This window comes from Camarhynchus parvulus, chromosome 1 (genome assembly GCF_901933205.1).
Source record: "Camarhynchus parvulus chromosome 1, STF_HiC, whole genome shotgun sequence".
NCBI lineage: Eukaryota > Metazoa > Chordata > Aves > Passeriformes > Thraupidae > Camarhynchus > Camarhynchus parvulus.
The window spans coordinates 7,931,830-7,955,629 of NC_044571.1; the positions used below are offsets into that span (position 1 = coordinate 7,931,830).

The 23,800-nt window shown below is 43.2% G+C and overlaps 1 protein-coding gene across 1 annotated transcript in view; it reads right to left on the bottom strand.

The window, feature by feature from the left end:
• USP9X (ubiquitin specific peptidase 9 X-linked) overlaps positions 1 to 7,302 on the bottom strand; it is a 98,076-nt gene extending 90,774 nt beyond the window's left edge. Inside the window, exon 1 of the mRNA XM_030955314.1 lies at positions 6,961 to 7,302. The gene's annotated coding sequence lies outside the window, so the exon portion shown is untranslated. The remainder of the gene's footprint in view (positions 1 to 6,960) is intronic.
• Between the last annotated feature and the right edge of the window lie 16,498 nt (positions 7,303 to 23,800).

Genomic DNA, 23,800 nt, shown 5'->3' on the forward strand with positions numbered 1-23,800 from the left:
TGCTGGCCTACATGAGCCCATAACCTGCACAACACCTCAGCCCTCAGGGTGATACTTGTACCTGGGCAAATGTGACACAAACAGTGCATCGAGTACCAGTACAATTTCATGTTCAGACAAAGATGATCTTCTCAAGGACCATCTAAGGATCAACCAACACAGTGCAGTGGAACCTTCAAATTAAACTCTTTTATTGGCTCTCACCTGCCAACAATAAAACTAAACTAACCAGTGTCCTCCTCCAGCTGCCTCCAGGCAACATACCCCGAGTTCTACTGGTCCCAAATATTCATACCATTATCAGGAAAGTGACAGAAAATAAAAGGAACATTCATGACAGGATAAATTATCAAACCCTCTTTCATCTAGTCAAAAATCTCAGAATGGTGCAGGTAAGTGGAAAATTCCAGCCATACACCTGCTCACCAGAGGCTGGGACTGATTGGGGTTTTTTCATTACACATTAGCTTACAGCAAGGCTTCACTACCACTGAACTCACTGACATCTCACTGAACATCACTCAACTGATGGCTGCTGCATCCATTAAAAAAAAAAAACAACAAAAAAACAACCTCAGTTTTGCAATCCTATACATGGAAGGAAAGAAAAAAAAAAAAAAAAGGCTTCCCAAATGGCACAAAGGGAATTCACGTTTTCAGCTGCATCTTCACCAGACATGTGACAAACTGTCAACCACAGGAACCTGGCTGAACTGCTACAAGAACACACACTGTAAGAATTTTCAGTCTATGTTCCTGCCTAATTACCAAAACTATCACAAAGACATCCTGACACAGCAAGAGAACTGCAAAGCACTTCAGAAATCTGACATTACCACATCACCTACGAAAAAACTCAGTACAACATCCTAGAAGAAGTCCCATTGCATGAATGTCTGCACATGTGTTTCTATATACACACACAGAGCACTATAAGTATTCAAGGGATAGCACCTGGGATTTTAAGGTCCCACTGTGGTTAATAAAACACTGTCTGAAAGACAGGTCAACACACATGGAGAGCTGTGCAAAACTGGAACCTGAAACTGTACAACTAGCCACTTGAGTTATACCTTCAACCTCCAGAGGATTTATGTCACAATTTAAGATTTTAAAAAAAAATCCTCACAGCTAAAGGACTCAGGAAAACACATTAAAAGAAAACATCAGAAATTATTGAACAATTAATATTCTATTTCTAAATCAGAAATTCACAAAGTCTAAAATGCAGTTTAAAATATAGCTTAATGTTTTGGTTTATCAAAATTTCAGCATTACATCAACATATTTACTTATGAATTAAGTTAAACAGATACATCTTTCTCATTTAACTTTCAAATTTATGAACTTGTCCTGTTGAAATGTACTAAAAAACACACTGAAGTACTTTATTGCTAAAACAACAGAAAAACATAAACAACTCAAGGGTAATTTACCAAGATGCCAGTACATTTTGAAAATGTTCATTCCTATCTTATATTTAAAATGAGACTTTTTTTCACCCCACTGTCAAATTTATTTCTGGACAAGAAAACTGAAGGTCCACCCAGAGCCAACACAGGCCTGTCCCCACTATCCCACAGCACAGCGGCAGCAAGGACACCATCCTCCAACCAAAACAGCCTCTCTGGTAACAGAGAGATCAGAACTGACACACATCACTACTGATGTTTCCTACTGAACACACTTCTAAACAATCTTATTTTCATGTTGCTACAGCTAAGACAAACCAAACCTTTTCCTCTTCCCACACCCAGTCCCGCTGAAGCTTGCGAAAAGGTTAAGCAGCAGTTACATTACTTAAGGACTGAACCCTATGGAATTAGGAACATGCATTTTTCTGTCATTCCATGTGCCATTCGACTGTTACAAAGAACTACTACTTGTCTTAAAGGCTCTTCTAGGGACAATTTTCTATTACTTGAGTTTTGGCTTTTTTACACGAAAGCTTAATGAAAAGACAGCCCTGAAATTCCCTCCACATACTTTTCATTACTTAGAAGCAGTCACTTGTACACTTCTGTTAAAAAAAGAAGTATTTTGCAATTTGTAACAGAGAGGATATGAAGAAACTCATGCAACAAGGATGTCTTGCCTTCCACACAGTCTTGAATCCCAGCTTAAAAACGGAATTTGGAAAAAAAGCACATCTCTAAGGAATGATGCAATGTGGAATTCCCCTCTTCTGAGTAAATCCACAGCTGAATGCTAACAACCAAACAGTAGGATTTGCTGAAATGTCCATGCAAAGATCTAAATGCAAGAAAATCACATTTTTCTGTTAGCGGTTACATGTGTATCAAAAACTAAGTCACCAAACAGGGTTACATAGTGGTTTTGTAAGCAGATCAAGGATGCTACAAATACAAGCTTCCCACAGTAACATTTCTGATAGTTACCCATTACTTCCAAAGCATCTTTAATCTGACTTCATGAAAATGGTTGATAATACCAGCATTCAAAATACACCTAGATCTTAAATCTACATCCCATGTACACCTTTCAGAGCTGTACTGACACAAAGTCAACCAAAAGCAAGTAATCATTCTCATAGTCAAGAGTAACTAATTCTTAAAGAAAATCCTTTATCAACAATGTTCTCTTAAAAAGCAAGCTTGGGAACATACCTATATTCCAGTGGTTTTCATTTCAAGCATTATAATTTGTATTTGAAAATGTGTCAACAACTCACAACCAAAAAGCCTTAATAACAAGCAGACTGAATTCAACTCTCTAATAAAATGAGTAACTAATGGCTTCTTATAAAACAAAGCAAATACAGAAAATGCAGAAGAAACCAGTTGTGCTGTTAAGCTCCCTCAAGAAAAAACAAAACCAAAAACCAAAAGAGAAGGAAAAAGTTTTAATACCAAGTCACAACTGGCTAGTTTAAGACCTTACTTACTTTCCTCCTACCCTCTAGAGTGAGGACAGTTATTAACAGCTCTCCTCTAATGTCACCAACACCCCATTTTAAATTACTTTACCAACCCAGATCTAGAGAACATGCTCAATGAACCAATGGGCTCAGGTGGGCTCTGTAATGTATCAGAAAGGCAGCAGTTGACATTTTGAGGGTGCAAGGTAGTGACAGAACAGTTTTCTGCCCTATCTACTGAAGACTCTAAACAAAATATATAAATCCCCAAGTACAGAAGACACCTCTGTTAACCATATTCTCAAGTCATGTTTTAGCCTTAAGCATAAGAGAACTAGCCAATACAACATAACTGTTCTAAAAAGGGAACTCATAATGAATTGCAGCCTTCATAATAAGAGTGTGAGAACTTTCAGATGCTCCTACATTAGTAAGAGAACAAAAAACTAGATTTAATACATGGAAAAAAGTAATTGTGTTTTTCTAATACAGAATCTGAAGTAGCTCCAACTTCCCAGATAGAAAAATTCAAGTCTCACTGCATGCAAGTATGGGCTAACAGAAAACCTTCTTGGCCTCTGCTCTGCAATATCAGAACAACGCTCAGTTATGTTAAAAATAAAGGCAATGCTGTGTATTTACAGATCACAGATAACAAGTGTGATAGGAGACAAACCTACAGGAACAGCACACAATGCTGCCAGCCTTGCAAAAGACAAGGACTGCAATGAAAGACAGACACTACCAAGCTGTAGTGTCCCAAAACATACCCAAAGTTTTCCCAAAACATACCCTGAAGTCCTGCTTTAAACTTGGAATTCTGATTTAAAACAGGGGTGATTATGGACAATAAAACTGGGTGCAGCTACACAGAGGTTGAAGAGAAGACACATTCACGTAAGGAAAACTTAGGATACCTGCACAAGAGAATCCACATCCAGACTACTGCTAATGCTCACACCGGGCAAAAAAGCTTCACATTTACAACTTTTCAAATTAACACAAAATCCAGCAGTTTCTTACATCTTCACTCTGGTCTCTGCAAGTGCTGGATAAGCAAGGCTCTTGTGATTACAAGAGAAAGAATTAAACTTAGTACTACAGTTTCAAGGGTTTTGCAGGGTTTGGATTGTCCTTAAAAAAATAAAATCCTGCTCTAAGTTAAAAACAGTAAGGAACACCTTTGATTCATTCATTTATGAATGAATTCATTCACAAATGAGGCTATCTTGATCTGGATGTTTGCAAAATATACCTATTTTTGATCTCTTAGACTAGATAAAACAATATTTCTTTTTAAAAAAGCGAGTAAATACAAACACACACATATAAATTTATATACATATATACAGATATATCTCTACACTCAGAGTACTGCTTAACACCAAAGTACTTTCCATTCAAATATCTGAAATAAGTTCTGAACTTGTCTAAACCACAGCAGGAAGGGCAGAAATACTTTCCATGGAATTTAATATATTTTCAATACACACCTGACAGAAACAGGACTTCAAAGCCATTTAAAAATAAATTGTTCAAACTAATAAATAAATGAATTCCTATCCATTTTTACCCAAGGGTGTATTCATACTGGAAGGTCCTAAACTAATTTTAATTTCAAATATAAGATGTCTTGGAACAAAAGTATTACAGGTACCTTTATTTTCTCAGAAGTCTCTTTAATTTTGCAAAATAGACACTAATAACTATTTTAGTTTATTTTGAGTCTCTCATCTACGAATTTCAGCATATTAATAAAATGCAAAAACCTAAAAGTGTGCCTTTAGAACACAGAGCAATTGCACTGGTCTGAGCACAAAGGCACCACAATGTGGGGATAAAATGTTTATGTAAGGGTGACAGTGTTCCACAAAGATGGAAAACAGTTTTGCTACCACTATCTTTATTGATTACCACCTCCAGATGTAGTCTTCCTGTCAATTCCATGGGCAGAGAAACTGCCACAAAGGCAAATTCTGCAAGACATGAAGCAGCAGCCAGGCAAGATTAAGACAGAAGCTTCCCAAAAGAAACACCCTGAAGAAAACTACACAAAAGGAAAGTACAAGACCCTCTGGAGAGGGAAAAGTTACTATGATACAATCTTACATTTCTTTCTGGTTTACTCCCTCCCCATAAACATGCTGATAATTTGAGTTTCTTCCACTGCAGCTTTATGATTATGTTTTTGGGTTTTGTACACAGCTATCATTAAGTATCACTGTTGTCTGGTGTATTGCAACAGAATAATCAATACATGTATTCTATATGCCTCCCTGAAATTCTTGGTATCACTACTGTAGTTTGTTGGTTCAAAGAATAAACATTACTTCAACTCCAAGAATCAAAAGCATTGTTTGAGAAAACAAAACAAAACAAAAAAGCCCAAACAAACAAACCAACTCCCTCATGTATGACTTGGGTTTTGCTGAAATAAATATGCAACTTGATCAGCAACACTTTTGGTGGGGAGGCCTGACAATTTCTCAAGTAAAATATGAAAAAAGAAAATTCCCAAGTACAATATGAATAATAAAGTTAGCTGCCTACAGTTTTCAGCCACCCCTAACGCTTTCTTACTAGGGACACTGTTTCTATTCCATAATCAATAAAGGTCAATCCCCCAAACACCCATCAATAGCCCCTTCCTAAATATAACAATTTTACCAGCCATTTGTCAGGCCTCTGAGAAGCTGCCAAAAAACCCAGGTTACGTGATCTGTCACAGCAAGTGTTGCCACAAGTATACTGAAGAATGCATAACAGTATCTCAATTCAACAACTTTTTAAAAAATACAGGCCTCAGTTCTGCAAGTAGGTCAGCAAAAGCAGGCCTGGTGCTGGCTTTGAGCCTGCGACTTCAGAGGGTCTTCGGGCTGATACAAACGTCCAGTGATATGAACACAGCTGCAAAACTGCGAATATAAACCGAGTTGTACAGATAACATGAAAACAGCTGAGACAGACACAATATGTCTGCAGCAAGCCTGGGAGTCCTTTGAACATTTAATTAGAACAATTCTTTTCTGAAAGGTTCTTTTTTTCCTGTACAGCTGCGAGCTACTGCAAATCTTCAAAATACCTAACTGGACTTCTGAAGGAGCAAGCTGAAAATTAAATATGGCATCTTAAAAACTACCCCAACATTTCTGGATACCTCTACAAGAAAAAAAAAAATCACCCAAGAACAAAATAAGTAATTTTCAAAAGCTATTCCCACTGTATACAAACAAAGCTGCACAAAGTGGGACAGCACATGTTAAGACAGTGGTAACTAACACACAAAAACCCCAACAACCCATCCAACTGGCGAAATCCCGTTTTCTCGAGGACAATAACACTGAGTATCTGCTGCCAAATTACACGCAATACCTCTGCCGTACACGTCGGGCAAGGGAAGAGGGCTGTCCTGCCTAAAATAAATTGTTACAGACAAGCCCTAAAACACAACTCCGAGCAGAAGCGGCGAGGTGAACTGCAGGAATTAGATGAAAAAGCCACGAACGTTTTTCGTACATGGAAGCCGGGGCGCTGGAAGCCGAGGCCAGAGGAGTGGCCTACGCGTTAACAGTGTTTACAGCGGGCGTGAACGAGCTGCTGCTGCTTGATTTCATTGAGACCGTCGGGAAAGCGCCTCGGCAGGGCCTGATTTCCAGGCGTCGCCCGGGCCTACGCGGCCCCAATCACTCCACCTCAGTAATGGCGTTCGGGGCGAAGGGAAGCGAGAGCCAGGGGAGGCGATGCCGGTGCAGCGCTGCGGGGACGCACCGGGCCCTCCTCACCGGGGGGCTCCGGCCACAGGGGCCCCGGAGAGGCGGCCAGAGCCCCCCGAGGGCGCCGGGCGCTCCCCCCCGCCGGCAGCCGGGGATGAGGAGCCGTCAGCCATTTTCCCTCGCCCTCCAAAACACGGCGGTGCGGGGCCGACACGCCGGTGCTCCGAGGGAGGCGCTGCCACCGCCTCACGCCCCGCGGGTCCCGGGGAGCTCCGTCCTCGCCCCCAGCCGCGCCCCGGCCCGCGGAGCCCCATCCCCGGGGAGCACAAACAGCTGCCCGGCCCCGCCCGGGCACCGCTCCGCACTCACCCCCGCACCGCTTCCCCTCGTCCCGCGGCGGCTGCTGCGGCGGCCCGGAGCCCTCCTGGGCGCTGCCTCATGCCCGGCGGCCGGCGGGGCACGGTCTCATGCCAGGCCGCGGCTCTGAGGGGGCGGCTCCGCTTCCCCCGGCTCCCACTCGGCTGCGCTGCGGCGGGAAGCGGGAGGGCAAATCCGGCGCCGCTGCCCGCGCTCGGGGTGCCGGCCCTGAGCGCTTCTCTCTCTCTGGGGCGTTTTTCCTGCGTCACCAGCTGCTGCCCGGCGGCGGCGGCGGCGGCCCTGCCTGGGCTCGGGCTGGGGCTGGGCCGGGGCCTGCGCGCTCCCGCTCCGCCCCGTCCGGGCACCGGGCGCACGCGGGGGTGGGCGGACGCGCGCCCGGGGCTCGGCCGGGCGGGGGTGGCGGGGCCGGGCCGGGCGGCGGGAGCTCCGCGCTCAGGGGCTCAGCGGTGCGGGGGGAGGCAGCGCGGAGGGAGGCGGCAGTGGCGGCGGCTCCTCGCGCTCCCGGCGGCGGCGGCGGCGCAGCCGCGTCTGGCGGGGCCCCGTGGGCAAGATGGCGGCGCCGGCAGCGCCTTCCGCACCCGGCCCAGCGCGGCGGCGGTTCGGCCACCCGAGCGCGGCGGTGACGCGCTGCCCGTGTGCCCGCCCGGGGCCGCCGCTCCCGGCCGGCCCCCGCTTCCCCGGTGCGTCGGTGTGCGGGGCGGTGGCGGCGGTGAGGGAAGGACGAGGGCTGTGGGACACACACAAACACGCACGCACGGCCAGCGGCGCGCGGGCGCGCGCGGGGCCTGCTTGGCGTCGGTTGGGCGCGCGCGCGCTCTCCATTGTGGCCCGCGCCGCGCCGCCGGGCGCGCGCCGGGGCCCGGATGGTGACGTCAGGGTGGTGACGATAGTGACGTCAGCAGGGCCGCCTCCCGCCGCGCTGGGGCCGGGACGGGAGCGCCGGCGGCGGCGGCGGCTCCGGCCCTCAGGGCCCGCAGAGCAGAACTCGCACCGCGCTCCGGAACGCTGGCGCTTTTCGAAAGCTGAACGGAGCTTTTGTTCCTCTTGCGGGCTCCCCGGGGCAGCGGGCACAGCTCCGAGCTTGGCAGAGCTCAGGGTGCCTTGGGACAAGGCGCTCAGGGCTCATGGGTGACTGTCAGGGTGTTCTGCGCTGGGCCTGCGGTTGGAGTCGATGATCTCCATGGGTCCTTCCAGCTCTGAATATTCTGTGATTCTTTGGTTCTTCCTCTCTTTGATACGTCTGCGTTTACATGGCCACAGTAGGAGATCGGTAGAACCCCACTCCAAACCTGCTCTATATAGCGACCGGGAGGACTTCAAGCCTGGATTTAAAACCTGGGAAAACGGGAAAGGATGCCTTGGGGCAGGACAGAAGTGTGGCAGATAGGGCGAACTCGGACTTCAGGAATACCTGAAGTGCTGCTTACAGTTTTGTTAGTCTGTATTCCAAGAAAAAAGTCTCATTTTAACAACACCATTCAAGAGTTTTGGAGTAGGAAGTGAAAGATGTGGTATTGAGCTGAAAACACAGGAGGAATTTAGGCTCCCCATGTTGGAGTTTGCTCGAGAGGCTCAGGCCAACAATCCTAACTCTAGTGCAAAATGTTTTATCTTTTGGACCACGCAGTGACAAAAGACTAAAAAACTAAAATACCAATTGCTCATTGCAGGAGATGAAACAACGTTGGGTGGGTGTTTTTCAGCAAAAAGCTGGAGCTCAAAATCAAGTGGTGATAAGTTCTGATGTTTCCTAATTTAGCAGAATTATTAGGTTTTTTGCTGATCATTAGATGGTATGATTTGGGATGGAAATCTGAAGTATGTTGCTGTGTTAGCCACTCAGTAAACAAAACAAGGGATGCAGCTGCTTCATCACTGTACAAATGCAACAGTTTGTTTACTGAACGAATAGCTGCATGTGCACTTTCTTCAGCAATAAAAACAAGCCATAACCATAGTGAAAGTTTGCAAGTGTCTGTGTTTCATGTTTGGGTTAGAAATACACGTAATCATATCAAAACAGCCATTTTATCTGTGGGATTTTCATGCTTCTGGGCATGTTATTGTGGCCTCCTTTTTTGTCCCTTATCAACTACTTTCAGCTTTTCCTTGTATTTCCCATTAATCTACTTTTTTTTTTTCCAGGGAAAGCATTTAAAATAGCTGCACCTATAATCCTTGTACCTTCCCTTGCCACCACAGTATTCTCCCTCAAGCCCTTCACTGTTCATGATAACTTACAGAGGCATTGTGGCACCTCAGACAATTGTAGCTGCCTATATTTTGACACTTTAAAAATAAACTATGTTTGTTGATGGTAATTTCTTTTATTGTTTAATAGTCCCTTGTTTTAAAGACAGGCCAAATACTGTGTTCCTTCTGAATATCATGGCTTTTTTTGGCAGAGCCAAAGAGTGACACATCAGTGGATTTTTATAATGTGGGCAATTGTCCACCAAGAAATTGACTGTCAGTTCACATAAAAGTCAACAACAACAACAAAAAGATACAAACAGTAGTTGTGGGAACAATGGTGGTACAACTTGTGGCAAGAATTCCCTCTTGTGAAAAAGCATTCCTTCAGCCAAGAGCAAGAGTGGAAGCTTTGATTATTTTAATTGAAGCCTTAGGCTTGGAAGAGATGAAGAACTGATTCCTCTTCAGCTCCCCAGGACCTTTGCTGGTACTTTTCAGGTTTTAGATTCTACTTTATGTACAATTTGCAGAAGCACAGCAATACTGGAGGGATTTTGCATGGGGAAAAAACCAAAACTATTGTTGTTTACATCTGCCCTCCTGCCTGGTGTAAAGGTGTATTCTGGAGTGCCTTGACAGAGCAGCAGCTTGAAGCTGTGCTAATCAAAGGTCACAATAGGCTGAAGCACACAGCTATTTATGGCACCAAATAAAAGATGGTATTGGGTCTGCAATCACCCTGTGTGGTTCCTGAACCAGCAATCTGCACACGGACTTCTGGCTGGGGAATTCTTCCTGCCCAGACAGGAATCTATGCCTTCCCCTCTTTGCTCAGGCTTCTGAGGGCTTTGCTGTGGCTCACCTTGGGCTACACTCTTCTGCCTCAATAGGTTCACACACCCCAACACTGCAAATAAATGTTACCAGTTTGTCTTTGTGCAGCAGCTGTGGAAACAAAAGAATACAAGCGAGATAAATTGCTGATTAAAGAATACCCATGAGATGAAGACAGAAGTCAGTAGGAATTCACAAATCTGACTAAGTGCTCCAAATTCTATGACAGAATTCTGGTTAATTCCCCGCTGTACACAACTGTTGGTATGATTAGAAATTGTTGATATGATTAGAAATGCTTTTATGACATCTTTAATTCAGTGTAAAAATGTGGGGAAGGGAAGCATTTCCCTGAAGGCTTCCCTGCTCCAGCACTGCAGCTAGCCCATCAAACAAAAAGTGAAACCAGTTGTCAACTAACTGAAAATGAAAACCAAAACATTCTGGTGAGGGAATTACTCAGAATTTAGAAAATCTCTGTTAATGGGTGTGTTTATCCCCAGTTCTTAAACTCTGGTTGATGCTGCACTGCTCCATGAGTAGACAAAAACAAAATTTACAATGCTGCTGATGCAGAGTAAAGCTGTGGAGTTTTGCAGTGGGGTAGCAAAAGGAGGAATAACAGATGGGAGAAAGCAGAATTTTTCCACAGACCCACAAAAGATCTTTTTTTTCTGGTTCAGCCCCTTGGATGCTGCATCAGACACTGTTCAGCAACACTCAGAAGACAACAGGTTGTATGACAGTACTTTACATATAAATTAACATTCAAAATTAGGGAAAAAATCCCATGATAATGATGAATCTAAAAGTTGTAAAAACTTTCCTGGAGTGATGCTCTATCTCTTTTCTGTTGCAAATAAAGGTCAAGTAGTAGTTTCTCCTGAGGTATCTGCTTTAATTACCATTCCTCACATCAGTGTAAGACTTCTCTTCATAGTGGTCACTCACTTTCCATCTTTCAACTTCTGTTTTCTGGTTGTAAGAGATATTAACAGTGATGTTGGAATGGGCATAATGTCAGTCTTTAAAGACTCATAGAAGCAGTTAAATCCAGTTTGTGCTCCATACTTACAGGTGTAAAAGAATAGTTGCTTAGGCAGAAATCATAGAAATTTTATAAGAAAAAGATTCTGTAGATTTTATAAGGAAAAAATTCTGTGGTCTCTGATGTTGAGGAAAGGATGTTATCTGATGAAGAACAGTTCTTGTGATAAGAGAAACATGGTGTGGCATTTTCATGTTATTCATTTAGTGGTGCACTTATGGGTTAAATGAACAGCATGAAAAGAAATTCTCAGTGTGCCTACCAAATGCTCAGATGTTGTAGAGACCATTTGTCAAAAAGTCTGTTTATAGGCCTAAAAGAATATCTCCCCTATCTTTTGGAGAGGGAGCAATTCAAAATATTTTCCCTGTCTAGTTCATTGCTAGCTGAACTGTCCTCAGACAAACCATGTGGTGTCCATGTGAAAAGCATCCATCTCGTAGGACTTGGACAGAGTTCAAAAAATGGATTTGACAGCCATATGGTCCTCTTCATCCACATGAACCTTGAAGAAGTTTGACTTCCTTCCAGCCTTAAGAGTAGAGTGAGGGAAGAAGGGAAACTGTTCTTAAAACTTGTCAATGTTTTTCCTAAGTGTGCTAGATGAGGACATTGTTAAAAAAAAACCAGCAAGAAATTCTGTAGATTTGTGAACTACTGCAATTTCCTCAGCTTTTTTGAATGCCTCTGCACACAGAGTGTTTGTCATGGCACTGCTGGGGATTTGAGGGAGCCTGTTGCTCACAAACGCCATCCACCACATGTCATGGCCATCTTCTCCTCCTCAGCAGGGTTTGTAAACACCAGTGTTGCCATGGGTGCAGCAGAAGGGAAGCAGCTTCTTTTCCTAGGGCTGAGCATCCTCCACCCTTCCAGCCCTGATCTCCCTTCAACCCCAAATGACATCCCTCATGTGCTGGAGTGCCTGGTTTGTGTTGGATATGCTGGGCTAGGCAGGAGCTTAATTAGCTAATAGCAAGCAGGAGGAATAATAACCGAGTTGTACTTCCCTTTCTCACAGTGGGCATTTCTTTGGCATTTCTTCCTCCTCTTCCTAAAATTTTGTAGGAATTAGTATGTCTTTGAAAAGCCCTTTTTCCTCATTCAGGGTTTACTGAAATTGGCTGAAACAATCAAGGGGAACCAACAGGCAGAGGCAGAGCCAGACAATGGGCTCATGTGAAACCAGTGTCATTAAGAAACCATCAGAAGTTCCAAAACTTCAAAACAGGTAGCCTGAAAGGAGAAGGGTTGCCACTACACATTTGGAATGGAAAAAAGAAAGAAAAAAAAAGTGTGATCAGAAACCATAGGAAAAAATTATTTAAGAGTAAACCACAGATTTTGAAACAGACATGCAAACATGATTTGAACAAAAGCACAGATCCATTTCAGATCTTGTATCAATGGTTTTATCTGAGCTTTATAAAAATAGCTTCTGAGAAAGGCTTAAATCTAAAAATATTTACAGGAATAAAGTTTGCAATTTTGTAAAGCTAGGTTTTTTTCCTTTCATGTGACTAAAGATTTTCTTTCTTCAGTCTAAAGAGTGATTTCATACAGTAGCATGCAGACTAGTAGGATTTTGGAACTTTAGTTATGTGCTTTCACTCCACTCTTTCCTTCTTTACTTTGTCCAGAAGTTTTTCTCAACTATTTTATTGCCAGTTACCTACAAAAATAATTCCCATTGTCCAAAACAATCATTATTTCTCTTTTGATGAAGTGGTACAGTAAGCAAATGCCAGCTTACATGGATGATTTGCAAGGACTGAATTTTGATAGCTGCTACTGCTGTTCCATCATGTGTCTGTGACAGGTCACTTCAGAACATAATGCAGATTAACTGTGTGCCATGCTGTATTTTATGTAGCCCTGCAGCCTTTCTGAGAGATTACATTAAAATATGTTGGATAAATGTGAAGTAACTCATACCAGGATTTCTGCAGCAGCAGTGATATTTTGGCTGGAAGGTTCACAGTAGCAATAATGTTTGAGCAATAGCTGTGTCTTTGTAGCCAGGATGGTATAAGGCATTAAGCAAGCCAGAACTTGTATGGAGGGTAATATCTTTTATTAGATCTGAAAACAGGCTTGTATGCATCAAAGCTTGGCTGTTTTTACTAGACATATCCGTTGGTCGACTGAAACAATATTTAAGTAGATCTTTTATCATCCAGAGGCAATCTGCTTTTTTTCAGCACACTAGTTCTTTTCCATTTATTTTTTTCTACACCATTATTTTGGGAAGGTAAGTATAATTCAGAATCTAAATATGTGGAAATAACATCAACAGAAAAAAGCTAAAATTTATGCTGTAAACAGAGGATTATTTCTGTGATTTGACTTTTGTGAATATCAAGCAAAATGCTCTTTAGAATTGACTTCTGTAGTTTGCACTGCTCTCAGTTACAAATTGAGACCAAATGGACAAAACTGATATCTACAAGTTAATTTTCTTTTTGAATTCTAAACTACTACAGTTCCAGAGTTCTTCTGTTTTTAAACTTATTGCTGGTTATTTCCTAGGTTAAAATGAGAATCAAATTTCATATCATAACATCCCTTTAATTATCTGCTTTTTCCTTGTGTTTGTACTTTTAGATGTACATATAGGAAGACATGGTTAGACATACTTCTGTTTTTTTAAATCTATAACAGAAAATCTTAACCTATTTAATAGAAATATAAACCAAAACAAAAATGGACAAAATAATGTATTTTAACTTCTCAGAGACAAGGTAATTATTCCTTTACTTTCTGAAATAACAGGAAAAAATCTAAAGTCACCCATGTTTTGTGCTCTTTTTTTTCCCCTCTGAATAAGATGGACCAAATGGCCAACAGCTCTTAAGGATTTTGTGACTACACATCAATACAAAAGACTAATTCCTTATTCTTCTCAGGTGGAGAATCCAACTGAAGTCCACAGATTAATGCCTCTAATAGCATTAATTTCACCAAGTAATAGTAGACTTTGAAGTTTTCCTTGAACCCTAATTCGAGGAAAGTTATGAGTATCAAAACCATATGGCAGAAAGACTGCGGCCGACTGCACAGCTCCAGCCTCTACTTAGTGGGCTAAATCCATCATAAGTCTGTCTCTATTTCAAAGGAGAGCGAGGCTCCCAACATGGTAACTAATACTCATTTCAGCTGTATCCATCTCGCTGGGTTGTAGCCACCTACAAATGGGGCAGCAGTCAGAGGTGGCTCCCTGGCATCTCTGGGCAGACCATGGGGAAAGGCAGCACTCCCTGAGCACAGCTTGTCCCATTCCACCTTTGCCCTCCACAGCTGCTTTCCCTTCCCCAGGAGCTGCAGAGAAAAAGTGAATGGCTAAGTAACTTTCATCTTGGCATAGTTATGAAATGAAATTTGGGTTCTCAGCAAGTGGGGTGTCTGTCCAGAAGTGAGTTTTGCAGCTGCAATCAAGATGAGCAATGGGTCACATATCCAGGAAGAACCCTGTGTTTGTGGGGCCAGGTTTTGGTGCTGAGAGGTACAGGGGTGGCTTCTGTGAGGAGCTGCTGGAAGCTTCCCCTGTGTCCTGTGGAGTCAAAACCAGCTCTGAGCCAGACCAGCTGGCCAGGGCTGAGCCCATCAGCAATGGTGGGAGCACCTCTGGCATAACTTAGTTCAGAGAGAGGAAAAAACCCTGCAGCTCAACAGCAGCCAAAGCGAGGAATGAGGAGATGTGAGAGCAACAGCCCTGCAGACACCAAGGTCAGGGCAGAGGGAGGGGCAGGAGCTGCTCCAGGGGCTGGAGCCCAGATTCCCCCACAGCCCATGGAGGGCACAGGGATGCAGAGATCCACCTGCAGCCCATGGAGGGCACAGGGATGCAGAGATCATCTGCAGCCCATGGAGGGCACAGGGATGCAGAGATCACCTGCAGCCCATGGAGGGCATGGGGATGCAGAGATCACCTGCATGGAGGATCCCATGGAGGGCACAGGGATGCAGAGATCACCTGCAGCCCATGGAGGTCCCCTTGCTGGAACAGGTGGATACCCAGAGGAGGCTGAGACCCCTGCACTGGAGCAGGCTCCTGGCAGGAGCTGTGTCCCCATGGAGAGAGGAGTCCAGGCTGGAGCAGGTTTGCTGGCAGGACTTGGAACATGGGGGACCCACGCTGGAGCAGGCTGTTCCCAAAGGACTGCACCCTGAGGGAGGATCTCACACTGCAGCAATTCATGAAGAACTGCAGCCCATGGGAAGAACCCATGCTGGAGCAGGTGAGAGTTTGAGAAGTCCTCCCTCTGAGAAGGAAGAAGTGGTAGAGAAAATGTGCAGTGAACTGGCTGCAGTCCCCATTTCCCATCCCTCTGCACTGCCTAGGGGAGGAGGTAGAGAAGATCAGGAGTGAAGCTGAGCCCAGGAAGAAGGGAGGGCTGGGGGTGAAAGTGCTTTTTAAGCTTTGGGTTTATTTCTCATTACCCTACTCTGTTTTGATTGATGATAAATTAAAGTAATTTCCTGAAATTGAGCCTGTTTTGCCCATGACGGTGACTGGTGAGTGACCTCTCCCTGTCCTCATCTCACACATGAACCTTCTGGTGTATTTGCTCTGCTCTGCCCAGCTGAGGAGGGGAGTGACAGAGGGGCTTTGGTGGGCACCTGGCACCAGGCAGGGTGAGCCCACCACAGTTCCCCTCATAGCACACAGACAGCAAGTGGGGCACAAACTGCCTGGGCCACAGGAACAGAAATGTGCTGCCCACAGCACCAGAGGTGCTCAGGGAGCAGATGGAATGACTGCTGCCTGTCCTGGCTTCATGACAACCACTTATCTGTTTCACCAGACACAGATGAGGTGCCAGGGCAGCCAGTGAGAGAGAAAGATGGGGTGAGAAAAGAGCTCTGATAATGAAAGTCTGACCACAAACAATTCTTTCCAGGAATGGTTTCTTTAACTTACCCTAAACAATGGGCTACACTGTCCAAGAATTACCTACTTAGTACTTGAAAACCCTCATTCTAATAGCAAACAGCTGTTGGACTGAACCACATTTATGCCCTCTGCTTAGTGTTTGTGGTCACTTGTGTGATTCCAGCTTTGGTCAGCTGTTCTTCTGGCTGATCTTCTGTCTGTCCTGCACAGGAAGATCCTCACTGCTCAACTTCACTGTTGTTCATTTCCCTCTTGAAAGGCTTAATTCATTTTATCAGGGAGTAGAGACTACGAGACAACCATTGCTTCATGTGTAAACTGAAAATTCTTTGTCCAGCTTTTCTTGGGACCCTTACTTAAATTTATTCTTCAAAGAATTGCTTAAAAAAATTTCACATGGACTCTGGAAATGCAGGGTTTATCACACTGCACACATTTTTCAGGTGTAGAATCTTGGAGTTGCCCTATGAATGCTAAATTTAGATGCTGATGGTGCTTGCAAGAACAAATAAATTACAGATTGGCTCTGTCTCATACATGTGAAGAATTCATCAAGATCATACCTGGGTTTTTTCAATTTCTACTTTGGCTGATCAGTTTTTGCATACCTTTAACAGTATGCAAAGGTCATCCTTCAAAGTTATACAGAGGCCCTCAATGGCAAAATTTAGTATCAAGTATTTTAAGTCATGCCAGTATATCTTACTATCTGGGATAAGTACCTGATTAATTCAAAACCCTCTGGAAAGGAGTTTTCTCAATCTCTATTTCTTTATTTTCTGGAAGGAATATTGTTTCCTAACTATTTAATCTCTTAGTGAAAGACCAAAAAGGGAGATGAGAAATTGAATATTGCTTTTGTGACACTACTGAAGTTAACTTGGAGCACATTCACAGATTCATGTTGTCTTCATATTATACAGGGACAGCAAGCTCTGTTATTCTTGCTAAATCCCTGATTTCTTTATCTGATGAAAGAAAAATACAAGCTAAAAGTTGTAGCTTGTATAAAATCTGAAGCTTAATAAATATTACAATTACTGCATTACTGTTTCCCACATAGCTGTAATAGACCAGCATATTTTCCTCTCTTCTGACGCATCTCTTAAGGAAGCTTCTCTCACTAAAAGCTACTGGGGAGTAAAGGCAAGAAAAATTACTTGCCATTAAGTACATTACTCAGCTTCTATGAATGCAAAATTTTTAAGCCAACTGTCTTGTACATACAAAAAAGAGTATTTTTCTTGCCTAAGTAAACACCACATATTCACTTAGGAAACAACTCCATATTAGTGTGGAAATATCACTTAAAACTCATAGCAAATGAAGGTGCACAATCAGCCTTGCAGCTTGTCACAAAGCACTCACTGCCTGATCAGCTCACCCAAGATGTGAAAAATTTCAAAGACAGGAAGCAACTTCTCCTCCCAGATTCTCACTGCACTAATTAGCTTTGACTTGCTATTCCTTCCGTGGATGCAGAGAACTTCGACTTCACAGAGATCCCTAGCATTGCAAGATGAACTCATCTGTAAATTCTGTTCCTTTGTACAGCAGAAATGGGTTATGTATTCCACACAGGAAAATTACACTAGAAAGATCTATCCTATGGTAATCAAAATATGACCTATCAGTGTCAATTTTATTAGAAGTATTAAATAAGTATATAGAAGTGTTTAATGCAGTGGTACAACCACACAGCAGTTCACATAGGAATAAATGTGAAAAAAACCCACACAGTCCTCAGCCCCTCCCTGTCATGCTTGTGTATGCAGTGTATTGTTAAATGATGGACAAATTATGCATGCTTAATTAAAAACTAAGAAATGACTGTAAAGTATGGTATGGCTTTTCTTGCACCTTAACAAGGCATAGATATATTGATGGTGGAACATCAGCTAAAGGTAGTGTGGGTTATTTTGCTGCAGCTATGAGGCTTACAGGGAGAGGAAATAATTTTCTAACATGCCAACTGTCATAGTTGAAGAATTCAGAAAATATCTCAGACACACAAAGGCATTGTTCTGAAATAAAAGAAATAGATTTCAAAAATCTGGGGGTTGGGCTGGATGATCTTTAAAGATCCTTTCCAACCCAAACTATTCTGTGATTCTTTGAGTCTGTAAGATAAATATGAATGGAGGATGATGGCTCAGGGCTTAGATGGGTATGAACCAATTTGATTGCTTGGGTTAGTTATAGTGCTTAATAGTGCAGGTGATGGGTCCCTGTGAAGGTGAATGGGGCTCCTCACTGCAAGAGAGAGGAGGATGCATGAGATATGGAGAAATTTCAGGCTTGCTCTCTCCTGGGGCAAAAAAATAGAGAGACTTGTAGTCTATAACCTTAGAGCATGAAGAGGTAAGCAGTGGACAAGAGAGTTTATAAAATGTCAAAAATATATCTCTGAAAATCCTCTTATATCTGGGGATTGTGCAGAGTTATAAACGAGTCCATAGTTACCAGACTCACCCTCAGAAGGTTTCCCCCGAGGGTCCAGACTGAAGGATTAGGATGAAATGACCCTTTTGAGAAACAACCACTGACTGCCAAGTAGGTGTTTCTTCCCGTAGGGGCATTTTGAGTGAATTCTCCCTGAGTCACAATGGTTATTTACTTGACTTTCTCTCAGTCATGCACTGGAGGAAACATGTCACATTCCTGGACACTCAGGGATAGGATCCAAGATCGTTCTGCTGTAGTTGGTATTTCCTCTGCAGTGGTGATGGGCAGGAGCTGCTGAGTTCCACATTGTTTGGCTGGGTGCAGTCTGGATGTGACTGGTTCACTTAAGACTGTGACTTTTCTTCTGCTCACACCCTTGGTGGAAATGAAGAATGGTTTGAAGGCAAGGATGGACAGCTCTGTCCCTCTTACCAAGTAAAAGCTTCTCCTCTAAGGAATGTTAGGACTTTATGATTTTCTGCATAGATTAGAAGGCAAGGTATGCAACAGTCAGAGGTCCTCACACTGAGTGTCTCTTTAAAATAAAACTTATTACTTTAAAGAGCTATTTCTGCTTGAGAGTGAAAGTAAAACACAGGTATTTGCTTAAAACCACCAGCTTCACTCCTGCTGTATTTTTGTCAGTGGTAAAACTTACAAGAACATTATATAACATGAAAAAGTTCACCTCCCCAATAAGAAATGAGATAATGCAGGAGAAAAGTTCATAAGTAACTAATGCCAAGGGTAAATATCTCTAATGCAGTCAGCAATAAGGTTTGTTTCATTTTTATTTATCCCGGAAAATTTATTCCAAGATCATAAAAGGAAATGTACCAGGTTTTGCCTTTTTATTAACAAAGCATTAAAAAAGCATAATGTGATGGACTTGCAGATGACAAAATTGCGTTTCTTAAAATGTAAAAGCTCAAAATGTTGGGTATTAGGGAGGAACTGAAGAAAAAAACAAACAAAAAACCCACAGCATACCTCTATGTACTGGAGCAGGACTCTGAGAACCTTGGTTTGAAAGTGGATGAACATTTGAAAGATCTAAGAAGTCTTAGCAGATGGGATCTGGCTGAAAAAAAAGGAAAATATAAATGTTTAATATTTTATGCTGTGTTAGGAGTGCATTCCAGTTTAAGCAAAAATTCAAATGGTCTTCAACAAACGTGCAGCAAACAGATAATGAAATCAAACTCAAATAATAGTTATAATTTTTTAAAAAATCATTCTCTGGATTCATTAATTGCCTCTAGGAAGGCTGTTGTATACATGAAGGTATTTCTCATCCTTAAAGGCCAGTTTAAGATGTTATATTGGGAAAAGCTGCTAAACAAAGTACTAGAAAAGAAAGGCCTCATTGCTTTCTTCTCTGTTGACAAGGAGGAAGAACATTGTCTAAGATCTAGAAAATTGGGTTTCTGAGAGTCTGACTGCTAAGATCATTCAGCCCCCAAAGCCCATGGGAAGATTATTCAGCCATGAGTTCACTGTGCCATGTTTTCATTTCTTATCTGTGAGGAGCTCCACTCATGAGCATTTGCAAAAACTGGAATGTACTACAGGGATGCCAGAGTGACTCTGGAGTCTGCAAGAGTTCTGCCACTGGGTTTTCCTGTCCGTGGTGTCAGGCTCAGGCTGTCTTAGGTAGCGGAGAGCTGGTGGCATAAGGAATATATCATGTGGATAATGTTGGTGCTATTAATCCTCTTTTTATTATAACCTAAACCACATATTATTATCTGAATGATTCCTAATTTGTTGATCTAACATGATTTAAAGGGATGATAAAAATAGTGTCTTGCTTTACAGGCATTCATTTATGGAAATAAACTTTACCTAGTGCACAAAAATTAGGGTGGATAATTCCAGGCTTACATTTCATGCATTCCAGTTCTTAAAATTGATGTCTTTTAAAATACAATATTAAGATGCTGTGATTCTATAACATGTTGCATTTGAAGGTTTTACTGAATCATTGCAGTAAATGTGGATTTAGGCAACTAAGTCTCCTGAGATAAAATTAGGCACTGAGGAACAAACTCTGCCTACAAAAACAAAATCAGATTTATTTAAAAGTATAACTGTGTTTGTGTTAAAGGTATAGAATGGTAGTTTTCTGATGCTTTATTGAATATTTCTATTCTGTTTGGAGGCTGGACATTTCAGAGGTTTTTGTAGGAAGCTCAGCACTGCAATGATGGCTGAGATAAGTCCCTGGCTCTTGAGGAGTCCAACTGCTTTGATCTGTCAGATGTGACTTCCTGGGTACAGTCTGGAGGACAAAGGTTTGGGTTCTGCATCAGGACCATGCTGTCTTTCAAACCTCCCAGCCATGTCCAGGACACACCTGAGAGCACCACTGACACAAAACCAGGAGAAGATTGCTATAAACTTGTTCTAGAGGGGTTACTTTTCATCCACTGACACATAAATGAGTGAATATTTTAAATTGTTATAGGTGAGCATTAAACACATTATTGGCCTTTGCTGAATAGTTTTATGAGTGACATTTTATACTCTCCGTTATGAGCAATACAAATATGATTTTTTTTCCTTATGATAAAGGTCTTTTCTTCAAAAATAACCATCTTTAGCATATGTTAGAAATGGGGTGACAAGTTAGGATAAGAACCAACAATTCTCAGTTTCTCATGTGGTGAAAAACCCCTAACAGGCATCTTTGCTTTTAGCCTACTTTTGTCTGCCTACAAAGAACTTTGCTTGTCAAGAATTGTAGGTACCTACTCCTCAAGTGGAAAGAATAGCTGGCCTCCAGCCTCCCACAGGGAGAGCTGAAAATTAAAAAGATCTTTTAGAGAACCTAAGAATGGCTTTAGCCCCTTCAGCAGCTGAGTAAGGTTTTATAATAGAAGTGCAAACGCACGTGTTGCAACTCCCAGTGAAAAGCTGTCATGGTGCCACATTATTTGCAATCTAAACCTCAGCTTCTCCAGGCATTCTCCTGCACTTTATAAGTGACTCTGATGTACAGATAATTTCTGGCATAGCTCTTGATAATTCTTGACAAATATTTGAAAATTATAATCTGTTATGAATGTGAGTTAAATGGCTGTGCTGGGAGCTTTCCCCTCAGTGCACAGCAGAATGGGCAGGGGCTGCCTCAATGAGCTACAGAATTGTTAGCAGTGACCATCACACTCTGTAGGCAGCTGTGCACCTGGCTGCCTCAGCTGGGGAGAGTTCCTGGTGTGCTTGGATGCTGCTGGAGGTGGGGACCTTTGTAAATGCACGTGGCAACAGCTCCTGCCAGTGCCACACATGGCAACAGCTCCTGCCAGTGCCAAAGCCCTCAGCGTGAGCAGCAACAGCTTCTGAGCTTCTTTGCTGCCCAGAAGAAAGAGTCACCACTCAGGACACCTAGGTTTGTACTTCCAAGGCAGCATCAGCCTCGGGATGTGAGTGCAGGTCATGGAGCTGGGAGTCTCTCCCAGAGTGCTGTGAAAGCCACTATCCGAAAACCACACTCGTCTTTCCAAGGAAATCTCATCACCCAATCCTTCCTGCATATTCTCCTCTTCCTCCAGTCCTGCTGGCTTCTCTTTGCACTTGCTCTTCTCTTCTCTTTGCACTTGCACTTCCTCTCCTCTCCTCTCCTCTCCTCTCTCTTCTCTGACCTTCAGTGGCACAATTACCTCTCCCATACCATTCATCATCATTTTATCTCCCATTCTACCCCTTGCCCTTTGCCTTTCACCCTTCTGCCTCTGCGCCGTGTGGTTCACTGGGAGATGCCTTTTCTCTCTCTGGGTTCCCTTTCTTCACTCCAGCTGCCCTGGAGCTTTAGTTTCTGATGTTCTTCTGTCCCAGCCGTGCCAAGAGAGGGGCAGTGCTGGAAAGGTGTGCCTGTTGGAGAGGACAAGGGACAGTTTGCTTTCAGAATGCTGGGTTTTCTGGACTGAGGCATTTAAAGCATCTGTATTGTACAAGTCAGGAGTACATCTAACCCCACTGCATACTCCTACCTTATCTTCTGTCCTGACAGTTTGACCTGGGCAAAATTTCCCTTTATCCACATTGTGCCATCCCATATGTTCCCTGCCTGGTCCCTCTGCAGCCTCTCCCTGGGCATGTGCACATGCAGCCACAAGTTGAGGGAGCATAACCCGATTTCCTGCTTGTCCACCCCAGGGAGAAGAGAGGAGAAACTGTGACCAGAGGGACTGCACAGAGGATTCAGTCAATTCCCAACCTCACAGGCCTTGCCACTCCTCCCCTGTTCCAGGAACTCTCCAGCTGGCTTTGTGTTTACTTCTGCCTTCCCTGTGACATCTTCTTACAGTCTCTGTTCCTCTTTTGCACGCTGGAGAGAATGTTATCTGCAGTTCTCTTTTTTCCTCTTCTGGTGGACTGGGCATGCCTGGGCTCCTTCAGAGCTCTTATCCTGCCACACCAATGAAAGACCATGCATTCATTGCTTCCCCTTGTTCATGTCATCCTTAACAACAACAACAACAAAATCCTTTCCATCCCAGCCTGGTTTCTCTGTGCAGTTCTCAGCTGACTTATTAGTAGGCCTGTGTTTGTCATTTGTGAGATTGACTGCACACAAACTGTAGGTGTAAATTTAATAAAAATACATCTGTAAACATTACACCACTCAGCACCATGGTTTTTAGAAAATGTAAAGTAAAGTTGGTTGTCCATATTGAGTTTTGGATGGTAGCTAGCAGGGCTTTATTTCAAGGTTAAGTTCCTTGATCCTTTTCCAGGTGAGACACCAAAGAAAAACACCCATGAAATTTCTGAAATTTCCTTTCTCTTCTGCAAGGAAGAGAAGGGGCATCTCATACTGGTGTGGTGCCCTACTGCAACACTCTAACAGGATTTTTCGGAGCTAGATGAAAGCATGATAAATTGATGACAGGAAGGCTCAGTCAGTTGCAGGGGGGGGAAAAAAGACCCACAAAGTTTGCCCTCCTGGCTACATTCATGGGCTGGATGACATTCCTGCTGCATGACAAATGTGCAGGCATCATCTTCCCAAGCTGGAAGGAGATACAGCAAGAATGTGGGAGAAACCAGAGGAAGCCAAGAGCATGATGGAAGGATTTAGGAAATTAACTCCTTCTTTAGGAAAGGAACTAGGCTGGTGATAGATATCCCTAAGGGGAGTGGTGGTGAGGGAACCAAAGATGCAAAACGTGTCAGGCATGCTGAGGGGAGGCAGGACAGCAAGACATGGGATGCAGGGCCCCTAAAAGACCTGTGTAAGCTGGTCTCTAAAGGCTTACATGGCTTTTTACAAGCCTTTAACATGGACACTGCTGAATCCTCATTGCTCAAGTGTCCATGCTCTTGGTTTTGTCCTCTTTCTGTCTTTTCTGAGCTGTCTTTGATGCTTTGGTGTTAGAGGCGAAAAGCAGCCCAGTTTATGGCTTCCACCT